Below are 20,475 nucleotides of genomic sequence, written 5' to 3' on the forward strand. Positions count from 1 at the left end.
TCTAGCCACTTATATACTCTTACACACATATATACTGCCTTTCACATATGTAGTTAGTCACAAATGTACCACTGAGATATACATTCAATCCCTAACACACCCATACATACACTCGCTCAACCATACAGTCCATCACAGATGCACTCTTAAAACCATGCACCCATAGAATCACCCACTCACACATCTATGCACAGAGTCACACACAGCCTACCCACACTAACACTCAGGCACCCATACAGATACTCAGACAACCAATCGATAACCCATATAGACACTCATATAGCTATTCACAAAACCATGCAGCCACTTATACACCAACAGACAGAAACATACAGACATTCACACAGTTTAGTCACTAGTCTGCAGTAAGATACATTTAATGACTCACTTATAGAGTCAGTTACACACCAAAGAAAATCATACATTTACACACTTGTACACCCACTCATTCTTCAACAGGCCTTTCCCTATATATATTAAACATATTAAAATTGTTCAGAAACACATACTCAATGGATGATGACATCAGTGATGTCATCAGTGATGTCATTTGAAATGTCATCAGTGATGTCATGAGTGATGTCACTGACCATGTCATGAGTGATGTAATATGTGACGTCCTCAGCAGTGGATTGCGGGTGCGCGAGTTATAGTTAGCTGAACTAACTATAACGGGGGAATTTCAATGGTTTTTTATGAGAGAAATGTCCAGCTAACTATAACGTGTGTGAAACCTATGGTTTTTTCAGTGAATATATATATATATATATGTATATATATATATAAGTGCCGTCATTCTTGAGGTCCAAATCAACTTGTCAGGCTCCTGGTTTGGATAAGGAATGTCCTTTTGAAATGTACATTTGAGTTCCTCTTTCACCAACATAGAGGTCCGCACGGATATTGGCGACCTGCAGAAGCAGGATCGAACACTTTTTCTTTCTATGTAAAAAGATATGAAATTAGGTATTTTATTACCCAAAGCAGAGCAAATATTAAGAAAAGATATATTATGTAATAGCCTCTCGAATGAGATAACATAACATAAGAAATGCCCCAAACAGAATAATCAGTCCAAAGGAAGAACACAAGAAACATATTTCCAAACTGGATATATTTCACAAGAAAAAAAGGAAAACAGGCAAAAAAATCAAAAATATTGAAGGCTGAACTACATTAATAATTAATTCCTTATCTTCAGGAAATGACAAATTATATTTTTTGTTATCTCTCATAGCTTACAGTAGTGCACAACAGGAACTGGAATCTCCAAGCGCCATGGAGACACATTAAATAAGTATGGCACTTTTGTATGTAGCGCAGAGCGTATTACCAACTTTGAAGAATATGTGGATTCTTTAAATTGTCTCTGTTTCTTTCTTTTTGAAGCATTTTGTCTTCTAAGAGCAGTGAGGCCAGCCAAAATTAGGACGAATCCCAAGGAACAGGGAAAACTGCCGTAGTGCAGCCTGATGCCGAATGTCGACATCGACTGCAGAGGTGAGCCGGAAGCAAACAGGTGAATATAAGGGCAGGGACGGAAGACACGCACTTGTGCACTAGAATACGAAGTACTCTTCCTTTCCCGCCTGCCGTCTTTATTCCTGATTCCTCCGCATCTTCTGCATAAGCGTTCGGACGTGAAGCAAGCCTGACAGTACACCCCCGCAAAACCCCCCACTGGTTTGGGCTTTTTAGGATAACGTCTATGAAACCGCTGTAACATTCTAGGAGGAGCATGGATATGGGCAGAGGTTTCCCATGTACGGTCTTCTGGACCATAACCTTTCCAATGGACCAGCTACCTCCATTATCTTCTCATTTGACGGGAATCCACTATAGACTCCACTCCATATTCAGGCTTATTATCAACCTATATTGGGCGGTGGGGGGGTTATCAGGTAGAATAGTACCTGAGGTTACTGGTTTCAATAGGGAAACATGAAAAACTGGAAGGATTTATAAAGTGGAGGGAAGTTCCAATTTTATGGCTACAGGATTAACTACCTTTACAATTTTGTAAGGACCAAGGAAATGAGGCTTGAACTTGCGCCTTCCTTTTACCGTGATGTTATATGTGGACAACCTCACTTTGTCACCAACCACATACTTAGGGGATGGTCGATGATGAAGATCTGCGTTTCCTTTGTACACACTTTTAGCTTTATCCAAATTGATTTGGGCTGTCTTTTTTATATCATGTATGAACTCCTGTGCAGCAGGAGTAGGGGTAGAAACAGAAGGGGGGTAAAAGCAAGAATTGATGATAAAATCCATAGTTACATTAAAAAAGGGAAACACCAATAGAAGAATTCATCCCATTGTTAAATGCAAACTCACCTGTCCACAAATAGGTGTCTCAATCATCAGAGGATTGTAACAATTGACACCGCAAATATTGCTCAAGACATTGGTTTATTTTTTCAGTCTGATCATCAGTTTGAGGATGGTGCCAGATGAAAGACGAGCGTCAATGTGTAACAATGAACCCAGCCTCCTCCAAAACATAGATACAAATTGAGGATCCCTATCGGACACAATCACAGAAGGAAGGCCATCTAATCACACTATGTGTTGCAAAAATATGGTGGCTAACTCTTTTGATGTAGGCAGTGCCTGCAATTGAATAAAATGAGACATTTTAGTCAACATGTCTACTACTACTAGAAATACTGTATAGACTTGGGTGGTCTGTGGTAGTTCCACTATGAAATCCATCGAAATGGAATGCCATAGACTAGGAGGTGTTGGCATTGGAATCAATAATCCAGCTGGAACTTGTTGGGCGCTCTTGCTCTGAGCACATACATGACATCTTTGTATGTATTGTTTGGTATCCTGGGTCATAGTGGGCCACTAAAAGAATCTTTTAAGGAGGTCCATGGTTTTCTTATAGCCTGGATGTCACCATAGCAGGTGTGTATGGGACCATTCTAATGCCTGTTGTTGTAATGGTAGTGTAGATAAGACTAAGCCCCCCTGAATATATAGAAGGTTTCGTACTCTTAAGCCCATGTGCTTTCGTTCTAGTTCTTCAATCTCTTTACAGTCTTGTGCTTGTAGTACGCCATTAATAAAGTTCTATTCTGAACAAATGGCCCCCTAAATACGTTCCTGGGCTATAATGGGGGGGTGATCATTTGACATGTCCACCTCTTCGTAGCCCAATCGAAAAAAGGCATCTGCGTTCCCATGTTTTTTGCCTGCTTAAAATAGTATCACAAAATCGCTGAAATAGTGGGTCCATCGTAGCGGTCTCATGAACGGCGCTTTGGCTGCCTTTAAGAACTGTAAGTTCCTATGATCCGTGAGGACTGTAACGGTATGCAGAGCACACAACAGGTACTAGTGCCATTCTTCAAAGGCACATTTGATTGCAAGGAGTTCTCTAGCTCCTACTGAGTAGCTTTGTTCTGTGGGATTCAGTAATGTGAATAAAAGGTCAGAGGATGTAAATTGCCGGTTTTCTTATCTCTTTGCGACAATACCCCACCAATGGCTTCCTGGGAAGCATCAGCATTAATTAAGAAGGGCTGGGATGAGTCACGATGCTTTAATACAGGGGCTGTAACAAAGGCAATTTTCAACTTCGTAAAAGCTTCATCTGCAGTAGAAGACCAACTGAAGGTAACCCCTTTTTTTCAGCAGCTTAGTAATAGGAATAGCCAAGCCTGCAAAGTCAGCAATTAACCGCATATAAAAATTGCCGAAACGCTAAAAACGTTGTACTTCCTTTACCGAATGAGTGGGCTACCAATTTGTTATAGTACTTATTTTTTGAGGATCCATGCTCACCCCATCCAGGGATAGCACGAATTCCAAAACGGTTACTTTTAGGGTGTTAAATTCACACTTGTTCAATTTAACGTATAGATAGTTGTCTCTTAGTTGCTCCAATATGGCTCACATGACCCACATGTTCTGTTGTAGAAGAGGAATATATCAAAAAGTCATTTATATATGCTTTAGCACAAATGTCCAACAGGTCTCTCAAGACCTAATTGATAAAAAACAGAAAAGCTGCTGGGGCAGTGCAAAGGCAAAATGGCATTGCCAGATCAGTCAGTCAGTCAAAAACACTTTATTCGATTAATTAAAATCATAAAAGTACAAATTTCATACAATAAGCGAAACAATCAACAAACATAATATAAACCATCAGAGTTTACAACATGACCACAGGTTAAAAATACCATACCTAAAAACGATTAAAAAAAAGAAAAAAAGGGTCAATCAGGATTGCACAGACTTGGAAGAATTTTTGATTTGCAGCGCACAGCTGCCACCAGGAAATTTGCCACACTGAATATAATGCGAGTACTGCTCAGCTGCTGTAAAAATAACAAAGCAGGTCTAACTTGTAAAAAGCCGGCATCCTTCAGAATTGGAAGCAAATATTTTTTCCGGCTAGCAGAATAAAACTCACAAAACATGATAAAGTGCAATGTGTCTTGGTATGAGAAATTATCACATGGACACGGCCTGCCACATTCAGGTTTGCCCCAGGATGGATAAAAACCTAGTGAATAATGAATCAGATTAAATCTGAGTCTCAGCAATAGAAATCTATGATATGGGTTAGAAACAATACTTAAATAGGGTTCCAGAGAGGGAGATAAGAGAAGCAAATAATGCGCTCTAACGCTTGGTTTTGTAAGTTCCCTCTCTTCGCGATCCAGTTTTACCCTATCTAAGAAAGACTGCTTAATCCATGCTACATCAGCCTTAAAGATATGTAGAGGGAATAAAAAGAGCTCAGGACGCCCAAGACGGGAGAACGCCGCTCTAACGTACTCCAGCCAGGGTATTCTCTTAACATTGTCCATAGCTAAAATATCGTTAAGGATCATGTGATTAAGAGTGATTTCCTGATTTAGCCAGGTTTTCACCCATCACAATAGTGGGGCCATCTTCAATTTATCCGTAACGTATCCCAAACCAACCTCTGAGTAAATAGAGAAGGTGGGAGTAGATTGGGGAACTGAGAGCAAGTGTCTCAGAAATCTGTTTTCTACCACTTGAATCATGTCCTGCGTGACGTAACCCCACAGAGCAGCACCATAAGTGGCGATGGCCAAGCATTTCGAGTTATAAACTTTCAGCAGGGCCTCCATCGGCCGTGCCCCCAGTCTTTTGGCAAAACTCAGTAGCGCTGAGGTAAACCTGGCTACCGAGTTGCTTTTAAGCTTGATTTGCGGGCCCCAAGTGCCTCTCTCGTCAAAGAGGACCCCCAGATAACAAAAAACCTTCACTCTCGAAATTTCTTCCCCGTTACAGAAAAAAGACCTAAATTTGGGCTTTTTGCCCTGTTTCCCCACTACCATAAAATGAGATTTCTTTATGTTCACCTTAAGGTCTAAGGTGGCCATAAAGGCGCCAAAGGCATCCAGCAATCTCTGAAGCCCCACGCCAGTGCGGGCCAACAGGACAGCATCGTCCGCGTATAGGAGAACCGGTATAGCTAAATCCCCTACACGCTGCACATCCACCCTCGAATTCCCCAGGGACCTTTCCAGGCCGTTAATGTAAATATTAAAGAGGAGTGGGGCCAGGATACACCCTTGCCTCACCCCCCTCACTGACCTAAAGTGCTTAGTGAGTTTCCCGTCCTGAGTGACCCTTACTGAGGCAAAAAGGTCCTGATGGAGTGCTGCTAAAAAACTCACTAGGGGGTGGGGTCAATACCCATTTCCAGCAAAAAAAGCCATAGCTTCTCCCGGTTAACTAAATCAAAAGCGGACGACAGGTCCATAAAATCCATAAAAAGGGACCCATCCTTCGCCACCGTGTATTTGCTAATTAAAAGCTGAAGATTTAAACATTGATCCAAGGTCCCCCGATTCTCTCTAAATCCATATTGCAGATTGGACAGGACACCCCGGCTGTCTAAGCCATCCCTGAGTTTAGAGAGTAAAACCCTGCCCAAGATCTTCACTGCCGAGTCTAACAGGGAAATGGGTCTATAGCAAGAGGGGTCATCACAGTGACCCTTTTTAAAAATTGGAATAATGACCACAGTAGCCCACGAAGCAGGGAACCTATAGCCAGAGACGGCATTAAAAACATTTGTTAAAATCCTTGCTCATACTTTAGGTGAGGAACCATATAGGTCCGCCGGCACGCCGTCGGGGCCCGGCGCCTTGTTGCTAGAGGATTCCTTTATGGCTTTCTCCACGCCCAAAATTTCCAAGGCTAAGCAAGGCAGACAATGGGGTTCAAGGGAAATAGTGCTGCTTGGGTGACTTGAGCCACCTGCACCATACATGTTACTAAAATGATCAAACCACTGCTCGTCCGGGATTACACAATCCAAATTTGTGCCCTCGATACCCGAAAAGAATGGATGATTAATTGTAGCCCAGAACTTTCCACTGTCCCGTAGGACATCAATGGATAGGAGTTTATCCCAAGCCTCCGCTTTTATCACCTTTTTCCGTTTGGCAATAGCCTCTTTATAAGCCCCTCTCGCTACAGCAATTGCCGCCTTGTCTCTAGGGCTGCTTTTAAGCACCTGATGCAAAACCCTATGGGCCCTGTAGCAACTTCCATCAAACCATCTTGAGGGATTGCTACATCCACCAGTATTGGTGGAAGTCAGGTCCCTAGAGATCTGTGAACAGATTACTTCAAAAGCACAGACTACCTCTGCCGCAGGCGAATTCTCGTTGAGGCAAGTGGACCAAGGTCCGTAAATTTTTGCACATAGAACCTCTAAAAAGGTTGCGGGGACCACCTTTGCCCACTTGATCCTGCGGCCCTGATCTTTCGTAAACAGGGGAGGGTCAATTTGGCGAACGTGGCGCACGTCACCCAAACTCTCGGCCATTTCCAACTCCAAATACACCGGATTGTGGTCATTGAAGGCCGACGGGACGGCTTTGTAAGCTCTTGCCCACGATAGGGCACCAGAAGACATGAAGATGTAATCAATCACTGACCCCGAGGTGGTGCCTTTATAAGTAATAACCCTGCCCCCTACCTCTATAAAATTGGGCTAAAAATATTGATGGTAGCAAGGAGAACCTCTAGGGCCTCCCCATACTTGGTGTGCTCAAAATGAGAGGCCGCAGCACCTGATGGCCCCTCATGGGCTTCGTGGACCCACGCATAAACTCAACATCACAAGGATGAACATTAAAATCGCCCATAAGGACGATCTCGAAACCAGTGTTTTGTTTTTGACTATACTCTAAAATGAAGCATTGCAAAGCGACCACATGTTGATTAAAGACAATACAGTCCCTAGCATTATAAAAATTAATCAGTAAAATTTTCAGAGAGTGGGAGACGGACCATTCAACACAGAGGAAATAGTTTGAGCCAGAAAACAGACGAGTAAATGTGCCCTTCAGATGTAATGCAAAAAGAAATATTAAACCCCCTTTCGCTCGTCCCGCCCCACCCATGACTGCTGGGACCGCAAAGCTAGAATAACCATCCAAACAAAAGTTACTTGACGGGTCCCATGATTCCTGCATGGCAATAATGTCATGATTGCCTAAGTAATCAAGCCAAATTGGATCCGCTCTCTTGGATCTAATCCCAGCAACGTTCCAGCTAATTAATTTTAATTTACAGCAAACCCCTACAACAGGGTTTACGTGACAGGGTGCAGGTGACTGATCCGACACTGTCAGTCAGTCATTTGCCTCCAAATTAGACAGTGGGGTAAAACGGTTGTTCAAGATCATATTGGGGGGATGGGGCAGAGGGACACTAGAGGGTAGCTGCCAATCACAAAGCCCTAGGGTCTCCCCAGAGCTTTGACACCCCACTATCGTTGGCTGGCGGAGAGTAAAAAGTGGCCTTGGTGGTAGGGGGAGAGTGTTTTTAGGTACACGACCTACTTCAAGATGGCAGTGTTTGCCGCCTGACAATTTAGCTGGGGGTGGGTAGAAAAACCCAAGGGGGACTAGTCTAATTCCCCTTAGCGCTACCTCTGACCCGTCCCAAAACAGTCTATCTGCTATGTCAGGACTATTAAAGTTGACTATAACACAATCACCCACAAGCCGCTTTGGCCGCCGCCCAACCCACTCCACCCTTCTTGCCATGATGATATTGGAGGAAATGTCCAGTCCCCCACAGCTGGAGGCTGTGCACCAGGATCTGGTCACCCTTAACAAATCATGAGTAGATTCCATCACTCCCACGCGGAGCGGGGGGACCCCTACAAATACAGCCACCAGAGGGGCCGCTTCCGGGGGGAGGTCAAGGGTAACCGAACAGCCCCTTGCCTGCCTCACACTTCAACCCGGGGGCTGGACTGCATCAGGGCTGGCCGCCCGCGGCATGTTACCAGAGGAATGCCTGCCTAGAGGCGGCTGCACGAGAGAGGGAGATGGTCCCACACTCGAGGACTTTGTATGGCCAATGGCCCAAAGGGATACTCCCATGGCCCCGTCAACCCTTTGTGAGCTAAGCCTCTCCTGACTAACCCCCAATTGTTGTGAACTAAAATCTTTAATGGAGGCAACAATTTTGGAACATTTACTAAGCAGGTCGGCAACACAAGCGTTCAAAGTCTCGACAATGTCTTTACCAATGCCCACAAGTAGCGGTTCTAGTCGTGAAGCAATTAGGTCTCCCAGTAAATCCACCGAAAAGTTCCCGATAGAGCCGTCAATAATCTGCGGAGCTTTTGGGGATTTGGGCCGTTTAACACTCTTCTTCTTGCCCTCCCTAACAGGTCCTACATTACCATGGGCATAATGCCCCAGTTGAACAGCACCCATCTGGGTAGAGTTAGCAGGGACACTCACAATGGGTGGATTAGAGACAACCACCACGGGCTCCAAGGGTATACGAGGCGCTGCCACACGGTCGGTTGGTTCACAGGATAAAGAGGGAGTTACCAAACCAAGTTCCTGCTCTGCATTGGCAATTTCTTTAGATAAAGCCCCAACTGCGGTAGACAAATAGGAAATTATGCTGTCCGATTTTCTGGCAACCTTCGCTTTCTTCCCCTCCACCTCCATGTTAACTGTTTGTTTGCGCTTACCCATTTCGGGTTTTGGGGGGGTGGCCCGACCAGACCTCTTTCGGCCTCTGATGGCCGTAGACGGCCCGCCCCTTGCCCGGGCTTCGCCCGGCGCCGCCCGCGCGCGTCCCGCGGGTGGAAGAGGTCTGCAGGAAAATCCGGTAAAAGGGGGGCATGGCCGGGTAGCGCTGGTGCCTCTCGCGCTGCTTCCCGCCTCCTCCCTGCTTTGGCTGGTCCAGGTGCTGCGTCTCCCGCGGAGCGGGAGGCGCAAGGTAAACTTAAGGTGTCCGGTGAAAGGGGGGCTTGGCCGGGTAGCGCAGGTGCCTCTCGCGCTGCTTTCCGCCTCCTCCCTGCTTTGGTTGGTCCGGGCGCTGCGTCTCCTGCGGAGCGGGAGGCGCGAGTTAAACTTAAGGTGTCCGGTGAAAGGGGGGCGTGGCCAGGTAGCGCTGGTGCCTCTCGCGCTGCTTCCCGCCTCCTCCCTGCTTTGGCTGGTCCGGGCGCTGCGTCTCCCGCCAGATATTCATAGACCCAATTTTGTGTGGAATGCTGTTTTCCACTCATCACCATCTTGTAAACTCACCAGATGATATGCTCCACTTAAGTCTATCTTGGTATACAGTCGGGCATCTTTAACCTGATCAAGCAGGGATTGGATATGTGGTAAATGGTACTGATTCTTCATGTTTATAACATCAAGAGTTCTATTGTCAATTCAGCATCTGAGATCTCCCTCCCATTTTGGAATAAAAGCAGTATAACGTGAAGGTCTGATAAAACCGATACGAAGCATTTCATCCAGATATTCTCTCAGATAAAGGTGTTCTTTTTTGGTTAGAGCATAGATATGACTACATGGTATTTGCGCTCCTGTATTCAGATCAATGCGACAATCGTAGGGTTGATGTGGTGGAAAAACAGAAGACTTTTTTTGTCAAAGACATCTACCTGGTCTAAGTAGCACGTGGGCAGTTCAGGTATAAGAGATTCAGCAATTTCTTTTTGTGGTATCAGGTCGAAAATGTAAAGGTTGTTACACAATTCAGAATGAAAGGACAAGGTATGGTTTCTCCAGTTTATATCCGGATTGTGTTGCATTAACCATGGAATGTCCATAATAGGATTGAATTGAGGTGATTGACTGAGATCAAACTGAGCGGTCTTTTTATGTTGCTTATGGAATGGATAACCAGTAGCAACTCAGTGGTAGCATGGGTAATGGGACCAGTTTTAATGTTGCTCACGTCAATGGTCTTAACTTCATCTATCACCTTCTTAGACACTACAGGAATTTCTATTTGTTTTGCCGATTGCACATCCATGAAATTTCCTGTAGCGCCAGAGTCAATCATGATCTGGGCTTCCAGGGACTTATCTCCCCATAGGAGTTGAGCTGATATCAAGAAATAATGGGGGGAAGAAAAGGATTTATTTTGAGCTAAGAGTTGGGAGACTATTAATCCTGATCTACACGATGACTTTGTCTCCATAGACCTCAGGCTCAGCAGTTTCCTGACTCGCTATGTCTCATGGGTTTAACTAGGCAATCACACTGGAAGTGTGCTTGTTTACCGCAATATATTTTTGTCTCCATGGCGTTGTCTTTCTTCATCACTAAGAGGGCCTCTTATACTCCCTATTTGCATGGGCTCAGGTTCTTCTATAGGTCTTTCAGGTTCCTTTCTTTGTACATCACTAATTTAAGGCCAAGACGTCCTTTTTCTCTGCTTCTCTCATGTAACCTATGATCTTGACTATCAGGTCAATAAGAGTGTTACACGATTCCAGAGTATCCACTACTTGAGCCAATAAATCCTTCAATTCACCATGTAGCCCTTTATAAAAAAAGAGCACTTTGTTTTGCCTCAGGCCACCCTGCCTCTAATCTATTAAAAGTAGAGATGTAATTCATTAGGTTCTTAGACCCTTGTTTCAAGTTCAGGAGTTCAGTATCAATAGATTGCATGAATGAATGTCTATCAAGTGACCTACATAGTTTGTCTTTGAAATTGACAAAGTTACATAGTAAAGGGTCATTTCGTACTACCAATGGTTTTGTCCATGAGGCAGCAGTCCAACCTAGATACGACAAAACAAAAGCCACCGTAGCTTGTTCAGCAGGGAAGCATGACGCTGTTGATAAGGAAGCAGGAACAGCCCTCAATTATTTAGCCTGGACTGTGAAAATAAAGCACAAGCAAAAACAAGATATACTTAAATCGACGTCTTCAAAGATGTGAATTTTCATATCCCATGAAGGTGAAGGTGAATGCCAAGCCATTGAGCAAGTCTGCAAAGGTTGTGGAAAAAAATATAATTTCATAACTGTGTGCCAAGATAAAGACAAACCAAATGCATCACGATGGAAAGAAAAAATGGACACATAAATGTTCCAGAAAGCACTCTCACCTTGCCCACAAAATCAAAACACAACATCAGCTATGAAGTAGAAACAAGGCATGATCAAGCACCATCAAGCTCATCGTACAAAGATTCACTGTTAAGTATCAGCGAAAAAGATGGGTGTGCGCTAATTATTTTTTACAAAAAACGGCATGCACGTGTGGGGTTCACTGCTTGTAAAGTAAATCACAGCTCAAAGACAGCTTATAAAAAAAAGTGATAAATGTCATTTAGACCCTGTCCCAAAATCACATTGAAAGTGAGACATCACCCCATAACTTTGATCAAAGACAGTGGTGTATTGATAAATATCATACCAGTGTAAAGATTTAACAACCTATACCCTGTGCCTCACTCTATCATCCACAAAGGTATATATATACTTGGGAGGCTTTAGGGCCACTACAAAGCATAGGATCGTTCACAGCGACAATAAGACACAAAATACATCAGTGCAAGCCACCATTCATGTTCTACAATGGTCTTCGTCAAGAGCTTGCTTGCTCAGTTTTACCAGCGCTGCTGACATGGGATTGATATCATTCAACTACAACTTCAGTACTCAGTCTGAGATCACAAGCCAGTTTCCATCATTGTTTCATGGCCTTGGAAAACTCAAGAAAATGAAAGAACAGCTTCACATCAATGAAGACATTTGTCCTGTGGCTCAGTGACACTGTAAAGTTGCCCTCCATTTACAAGAAGCTGTAGAGAAAGAGTTGAAAGTGCTTTTAAAGCATGACATCATTGAATGTTCCACAGGTCCCATACCATGGGTTTTACCCATAGTAGTACAAAAAACACAGTAGCGGAGCAGTGCTCCTTTGTGTTGATATGTGCCAAGCGAACGAAGCCATTGACCGGGAGAGACACCCGGGTCCACATATCTCAGACATGAACATGTAATTGAATCAAGCCAAAGAGTTTTTCCTTCTTGACCTGAAGAAAGGATGCCATCAACTTGAGCTGGAAGAGAACCAAGATACATTACTACCTTTTCAACTCATTTTGGGGAATCTTCGGCTACGGAGATATTTTAGCACGTTATTCGCCAAGTAATCCAACCTGTTACGTGCTTTCAATTACAGTGATGATATACAGGTTTTTGGGAGAACACAAGAAGAACACAACAAAGCCCTTAACCAAGGGGGCCAGTTACTTGCTGATGCAGGTCTCACTCTGAACGCTGCATAGTGTGAGTTTCATGAAACCAGACTCAAGTTTTTTGGGCACCTTTTCTCTGATGAGGTAACGACTCCAGACCCAGACAGGGTGCAGGCATTGTCGTTTACTTGATCCCCCCCATTATGTCACCATGCTGTGATCCCTTCTAGGCATGGGCAGTTATTCTTCAAGATACATTTGCAACGGATACAGTGATTGCCCCTTGGAGAGACTTGACAAAGCAAAATGTGCCATTTCAGTGGTCTCTGGAATGCGACCAGAGTTTCAAAGACATCAAACATGAGATTTAGAATGCAACTCAAAGGGCCTACTTTGACCTCAAGTTACATACCAAAATAACAGTTGATGAGAGCCTGGTACGACTAGGGTTAATCCTTGATTAACACAATGGCCATCCAAATGCTGAGAGACACATTGTGCCCTATGCCAGTCGCAGCTTGTCTGAAACAGAACATGCGTACTCTCAGCCAGAGAAGGAGAGTAAGGGTGTGGAGTGGGCTTGCGCACATTTTCATGTATTCCTCCACAGAAAACAATTCATTGTCATCACAGGCATTGCCTACAATCTTTGGCAACCTGAGGGTTAAGATACCCCCTTGCATCGAGAGGTGGGGGTTGAGACTGCAAGAGTATGACTATGAGATTGTGCAAAAACCAGGTAAGGATCAAATTCCAGCAGATTACTTTTCACGATTGCCACTACCTTGTCACATTTCGACATCCAAAACATCCAAGAGACAACTTTATTGTGAGATTCAGCTCACCAGTGGCTCTGTCAATGGAGCAAATCATTGATGCCACCAATGCCGATAAACACCTTACCGTTATCAAAGAAGTTATCACCACGCGATGATGTTTAATTCCGAAAGTTCAAAAATGTACAGGATGAGTTAGCAGTCACCCAAGAAGGCATAATACTGCGAGGCTCAAGAATGGTCATACCTGGAAGCCTTAGACAGGCGATGATCGAGCTGGTCTATGAAGGACACCGTGGTATTGTAGCCACCAAGAGAACCTTACGAGTTTGATTGTGGTTCCCTCGCATTGAGAAGGAACTGAAGGCATGCCACATTTGCAATTGTTTGTCTCCCAAGGTGATGCAGCACCCAGTGACAATGTCTGACCTTTCTGCCCAAACTTGGGAGAGGGTTGCAATTCACTTTTTTGGGCCTTTAGGAAATGGACATCATCTCATGGTAGTCCTCGATGCATATTCAAATTTTCCTTTGGTGGAAGACTTATCTACGACATCCCATGCCAAAGTTAGGAACGTCTTGATGACATCTCTGAAACGTGGGCCATCCCTGAAATCCTCAAATCTGAAAACGGCCAGCCCTTTAACAACAAATAGTTCAAAGAATTTATTGATTGATGTTATTTCATATCTACATCCATTTTTTGAGATTCATGTCAAAATTTTGAATAGGTAGGCCTCACGAATTTGAATTCTTTCTTATTAGGAAAGTCTGTATGCATTTTTAGGCCTTACATCGGTGATTGTGTGCCATTCACTTATTTCTTTTCTGTTTTTCAGTACATGCACTGTGGTGTGGGGCTGATTGGATCTCACTATGACTATTGCTATTTCTGTATTCCAAAGCTTAATGCTGGTCTCACTAGCAACAGCTTTTCTCATCCTCTCCACCTTTAATTTTTTTCCCCTCCCCCCTTTTTTTTTAATCATAATTGTCACCTAAATACTTTTTTGTATATAGACACAGTAGAGATAGACTGTGTAAGGACGTTTGCTTGTAATCAACAGTTACATCTTTTGGAATTCGGCCTGACAATAGCACTTGAAGCCTAGACTGTATCTTGTTCCATTTAATTGATTTGTTTTTAGATCGGTCAACTCTAGATTGTAATAATGTCTTAAAATGTTTTTTTATGTAGTGAACCACAATGAGCGCATTCCGAAACGCATTGTTTGTCACCCAACCGCCAATAATTTGTCCATGTTTGTTATCCAACCGCCAACAATTTGTGATTTATGTATTTTGCTCATGTCTATGTATGTTATAATTTGTGTTGATTTATTCTACTTCATGTATTTTTGTACATTTTTTATATATACTTATAAAAAATTGTGAATTTGTTTATTTAAAAATACAAGAAACAAGAAATAAATTCTTAAGAAGTGATTTATCCACAAAAAATATATATATATATATATTTTTATTGCTTCATTATTGATTGTATTTTTCAATCTATACGATTTTCCCATGTCTAGAGTTGACTTGTTTTATAGATCAAATACACTGTGCCCGGTGTCCTTCCTTCTTTTTCTTTAGAGTTTTTTCCCCGCCTGGGTATTATCACTTCAAGCAGGGGGCCCCGTTACTTTACCAAATAAACAATCCATCATTCAGGACATATCACATTTTAAACACCTACTGTGACACTTATTGAGTCCGGAAGCCATGCATGAAGCAACCCAGCCACCAGGTCCAGCTCCATCTCCAGTGCCTGAGCCTATATTGCTGTTGCCCAATCAGGGTGGACCTTGATCATCTCGGATCACCCGAGCCAGCAGACGACTGCGAGCGCCTTGTTGACTGATCAAGGAAATATGATTTTAGTGATGACAACCACTTTTTAGTTAACAAAGGGGAAGATGTAGCATATTGATATTAAGTGCTATAGGTATCTGGAGAGGAAAAATGTGATATGCGCGGAGGCGTTAGAGTGTGGGTAATGTTGAGTATGAGATAATGTGCAGTGTGTGAGTGTATGCTGAGGACTAAAGAAGTATTTGAATGAAGCTCCCTGGTGGCATATTTCATTTATATGCTCCAAGGCTGGGGAAAATGCTACATTGCCTTGCAAAAGTAAGAAGGCCTTCCCTGGAGTAATTTAGTTATGGTATGCATATCCCTACCTGTTGAAAATCGATCAGCATGTCTGCTGCTGGGCATAGCAGAAGCAGCCAGGCGCAGCAGGACTTGCCTTTGGGGTGCTGTTGGTCCACCGGCAACGGTCCCGCTATATGCATTTGTCATGTTTAAGTAGGCTCCTTCTTGCCTACACATGACTAAAACAATGAAAGACTAGACAACCAACTTAATTTGTTGTCTATTTGTGTCTAACTGATTGAAGGAGAGATAGCAGTGAAACGAACCGGTGCATACTCTGCATCAGTCAGTTCACCTAAAAACGCCTTCCCTTTGAAGATTAAATCCACAAGCCCAGCAAGAATTTCCCCATAGCAGCTAAAAAAAATTAAAAATAAAGATAAGCGCTCCACAAACATGAGCAGATAAAAATGTATTTTGATGGCAAACATATAAACAGGGTCAGTTATCCCAAATTTAAAATTGCAGGTAAAGCTTCCACAGTTTAACGAGCATGTCCCATTGAAATTATTTTCCCTGTGGCCACACAGCAGTAATGCTTAAGTAGGGCCCTTCCTACCTATACATGAGTGAAACCAAGAAAGACTAGTCAGCCACCCCAAGATGGTGCCAGTCTTTGTCCACCTGTAGTGGATGAGCGATGGCAGTGAAATGAGCCCACCTACCATACAAATATCACATGCTTTCTGGACATGCACGCACTTGATATGCACATGGGATGCCTGTGCTAGGTCATGGGTTTCACACAACAGTGGAACTTTACAAATGAGGGGCCAGTAGACACCACCCTCACTGACACAGAGGAAATGGTCTGGTCACACTGCAAATTACAAAACAGGTTATGCTGCGCCTTAGGTGATACACCCAGTGCAAATACAGCAGACCACTCTTTAGTTTGAGGATATGGTTGGTGCGTCCATCCAGGTCACAGTACAGGTCCTAGACCATGCATTGCCATGAACAGACCTAGGCATATGCGCTTACACTATATTTTGTTGTGTAGTTCCTATAAACCTATATAGGATCTACACATTTAGACAATATAGACTGTGGGATTGGTGTCCAGACCGAGTCCAGACACCCCCACCGGGAATGTTTGCCTGTATACCAGCTAGCTCACAGTGCCTCTAGAAACCCTTCTTACCAGCGAGAAAATTTGTTGTTGGCAACTATCGAACATTACAACTCTGTCCCATCAGGGATTGTGGAAACAGTGTGATATCTTTTGCTCAGTCACCCATGCTCACTTTGTCTCAAAGAGATACACAGAATAAACGGTGGGGACGTTTTCAATAAGTAATTATTGAACCAGCGACATTCTAGTGTAAAGTAGGTGTGCTGAAACAACCATTAGGCAGAAACAGGTATACATGATTGTAAGCACCAACAGAGTAAAAGGATGGTAGATTTCTACCATAGTGCTAAAACAATTAGTACAGGCAGGTATGAAAACACATGACAGTAGTAATGCGTACTCCTACGAAGCAACCCTAACTATATGTACGTAAGTGTACCTAGAATGTATGTAGGTGTAAAGCCAAGAATCCCTCTGTGATAAGGTCAACCCCATTACCTGAAGTGAGAGACAGTGGGACCCCATCCGGGTATCGAGATGGATACCCCGCGAGGGATGTCAGATTACTACGAGCTGGAGTGTCTGCGTGCAGGAACCGCAGCGTCTTGCGTCAGTGTGTCAGCATGGAAGTCCTTTTTCTCCTCTCCCTGGCTCAGCAAAGATATGGTGTTTATATACCCAAAGTGGTACCCTCAGGGGTTCTACCTTGCTGTGACATGTTGGATTAGGGTGACGGAAGGAATGACCCTAATACATACTTATTATGCAGGAGATGGTAGTCCTGCAGAGTTTTCAAGAATCCTCATGCATAATGGATGAGGCTAGTTTTCAGGGAAACCCCATGTCATTTAGGCATTACCGTAACTAGATAAAAGGTCAGTACTAAGAACCGTTATGTAGTGTAATGACAGGGGAATATAGGTGAAAGTCCTCGTTGCTACCTGAGCCTATATCGGGGTACCTATATGAAACATAACAATACTTGAGATGTCAGGAGAAAATAAAAGTCAAAATAACAGTTTCACTTGGACAAGAGCTCTTAGGGTAAAGGAACACGCCTCTGTAACCTACAGAGGACATTCCCGCCCCAGCACGTATTTTTCTATAGCTCTAGGTAGCATGCTTAAAGAAGGAAGATTACTGCACAGGAAAATCCGTAGTTGCTGAGACGTACATACAGTGTATTTTCTGTTTCTTCATTCTTGACCTGGCAAATCTCCTGCAGAGTGTATAATATGTTTGTTGAAAGCCCCGATTGTGTGTGTTGGCTGTGCAACAGATGCCAAGTAGATAACAGTACTTAAAAGACAATTTACTTTCAGATTACACAGATCTCCTTCTGGATACTGATAAGTAAAGTGGATGGTATACAACTGCCATTAATGAATCCAGGAGCAAAGAAAAGATGCTGGAAAACATCTGGATCCTCTGCATGAGAAATTTGCATGTACGTACTGAAAATCCATGACTCATTCCTATGCTAAAATTCTTTATCCTTGTTAGAAAATGAAAAATCCTGAAGATCAAGCAGTTGACTGGTTGCACTTTACTCTCCTCGTGCGCTAGGTGAGGCACATTTCTTGGAATGGAATCGCTAAACAGTTCCCCTATCAAACATCCGTGCCTCATATCTTTCTCTGTCCTGATGTTGGCCTTATCTTATAATGTATCCCGCTCTCGCTTTAACTATATCTTGCACCTAACAACTAACTATATCTTGCACCTAACAACCTCTAAAGGCGTCCTTCCACTGAGGCGTCCGGCAGTCCGCTTTACTGTGCGCTATTCTCTATGGATTCGTCCTTGCGCAGGCGTGACACATTTAAGTGGAGGGGATACCCTTGGCAGCGCTGGCGGACTGTTGCGTTTCCTAAATAAACTTTCTTCTCGGCGGTGCCCCACTGGTGTAGTTCTCTTCTGGGGCAGGTGACACTTATCTTGGCCGCAGTCCTGGTCTTCTCGTTCCCAGAATCCAACTGTATGGTATTCTGGGAATGCTATTTTTTTGTTTTTTTTGGAAACGAACCAAAAGAAAGAGTAGGAAATCGGGAAGTCTATTCATGTAATTTCCCAATCCAAGATGGCCACGACCATTTTATTCCATAGGCTTTTCCCAAGCCTATATAGAAAAAAAAAACAAATATTCTACTAGGACTTCTTTTCACTGGCCAAAATAAGGTGAGAAATCTTACTACTCTTTACATCGCAACACTGTCAGTAATGGATTCATCATGTTTCTCACTCCTGGTGTTTTCTCCTGTAGTTGTGCCAGTAGTTTTGCTTTATTCGCAGTTCTTCTTCTCTGGCCTTCTTCTCCTGGTATCCCTGTGTTTTCTTTTTCACCTGCCTGCTGGTCCATTTCAGAAGCTTGGCTGTGTGGCTTCAATTTTAGGGTTTATATTGAATGTATCTATTTTCTGAACATATTCAATTTAGGGGTGCCATCTGACTAATTTTATATCGATATGACGGACATTTTATTGTCCGTGTCAGTGAAAAATGTAGAAAAATAACCTAAAGTCTGTATTTTTCACTTATCAGTACATACTTTAACAGTAAATGTAAGAAGAAAAGTCTTTAAATTGTGTCTACAGTTGCCCTAATGAACCCAGACTGATTGTTAAAGTAAACAAAGACAGAAAGGCCATGTTAAAAATGAATGCAGACGTCTTCATATAAAGTTCTACTTAAGAATCATGTCCAGGCCTTTGCAAAATCTTGAAGTCAGGGCCTGTTACCCGTTCACCAGCCAAATAGTACATAAAGTCTGCTATTTACCCGGCGGGCGACAAAATAGTACAAAATCTCTGCTGTTCAGCTGGCTGCAGCCTAAATAAAAGAGATAATGTACACTTTGACTGGTGGCAGGATAAATAGTATGAGGAAGGTTTTTATTTACCCATTCGTGAAGTAAAAAGGGACAACAAGCATTGATAGGGTGGCATCCATCTTGTAATGGGGGATGCTACATGTGTGAGGCATTTCAATGTAAGTGCATATACGAATATATAAGAGTTTGTACAAAGGTAAGCACATGAATTAAGATGAGCTGAGTATAGATGAAAACAACAGTAAAAACTATTTTTTTTTTACACAACACATTTTATTATAATTTCGGCCACAGCATGGCCCAAAAGTGTCAGAATCACATACAAATCGTCTCTCGATCAGTGACATGGCAGTTTTCCTTATACGTATACCAAGCAATAATGCTAATGCAGAAAGATGAATACAAATCAACAATTAAACCCAATGTGCCCTAACCCTCGAGTGCCCCCCCACACCCGCGAGGCCCACACCCCTCAGCCTGCCATACTCTTGAATTATGAAACGGTGTGTGTATCCAGGCCAGATGGTCAAATTTCTGTCTCAAGCAGTGTGTCTGCTGGGGTACTTGGCTCGAGGATCAAGCACCGTAGTCTGCCCACCACTGCCAGAGTTGAGGGGGTTTTTGTGGGCATCCACTTGCCTAAAATATGGGTGCCTCCGAACCCATGCAGAAATCCATTCCTTTTTTCCAAACACCCAACAGGGGCAGTGTCTCAGCCTTCCAAAGTTGTGCAATATCTCTCTTGGCGATGGTGAGGCCAAGGTAACAGCAAGTGGTGTTTATACCTGTTGCCCCCTATTCCCTCTGTTCTGTGTAATAAGACTTGTTACGGGGACATGGGAATATCCCAACCGAGGACCTTGGCCAGGCATGCAACAACCCTCCTGCAGAACCAAGCGAGAGCTCTACAAACCCACACTGTATGCAAAAAGGTACCATTGCCATCCCCACAACGCAAGCACCCCAGTAAATTAACAAGACCCATTCGCCCCAGCTTATGTAGGGTAAGTATGCGAGATGGAGATATTTAACCTGAATCAATTGTAGGTGGTAGCATATCGCTGCCCCGCACGGAGACTCCAGATTCTCCTGCTACGCCGTCCAAAGTGGTAGTGTTATTTGTGACTAAAGATTGATAGATCTTGGTTATTTT

Source organism: Triturus cristatus, chromosome 6, assembly GCF_964204655.1.
Source record: "Triturus cristatus chromosome 6, aTriCri1.1, whole genome shotgun sequence".
Taxonomy (NCBI): Eukaryota; Metazoa; Chordata; class Amphibia; order Caudata; family Salamandridae; genus Triturus; species Triturus cristatus.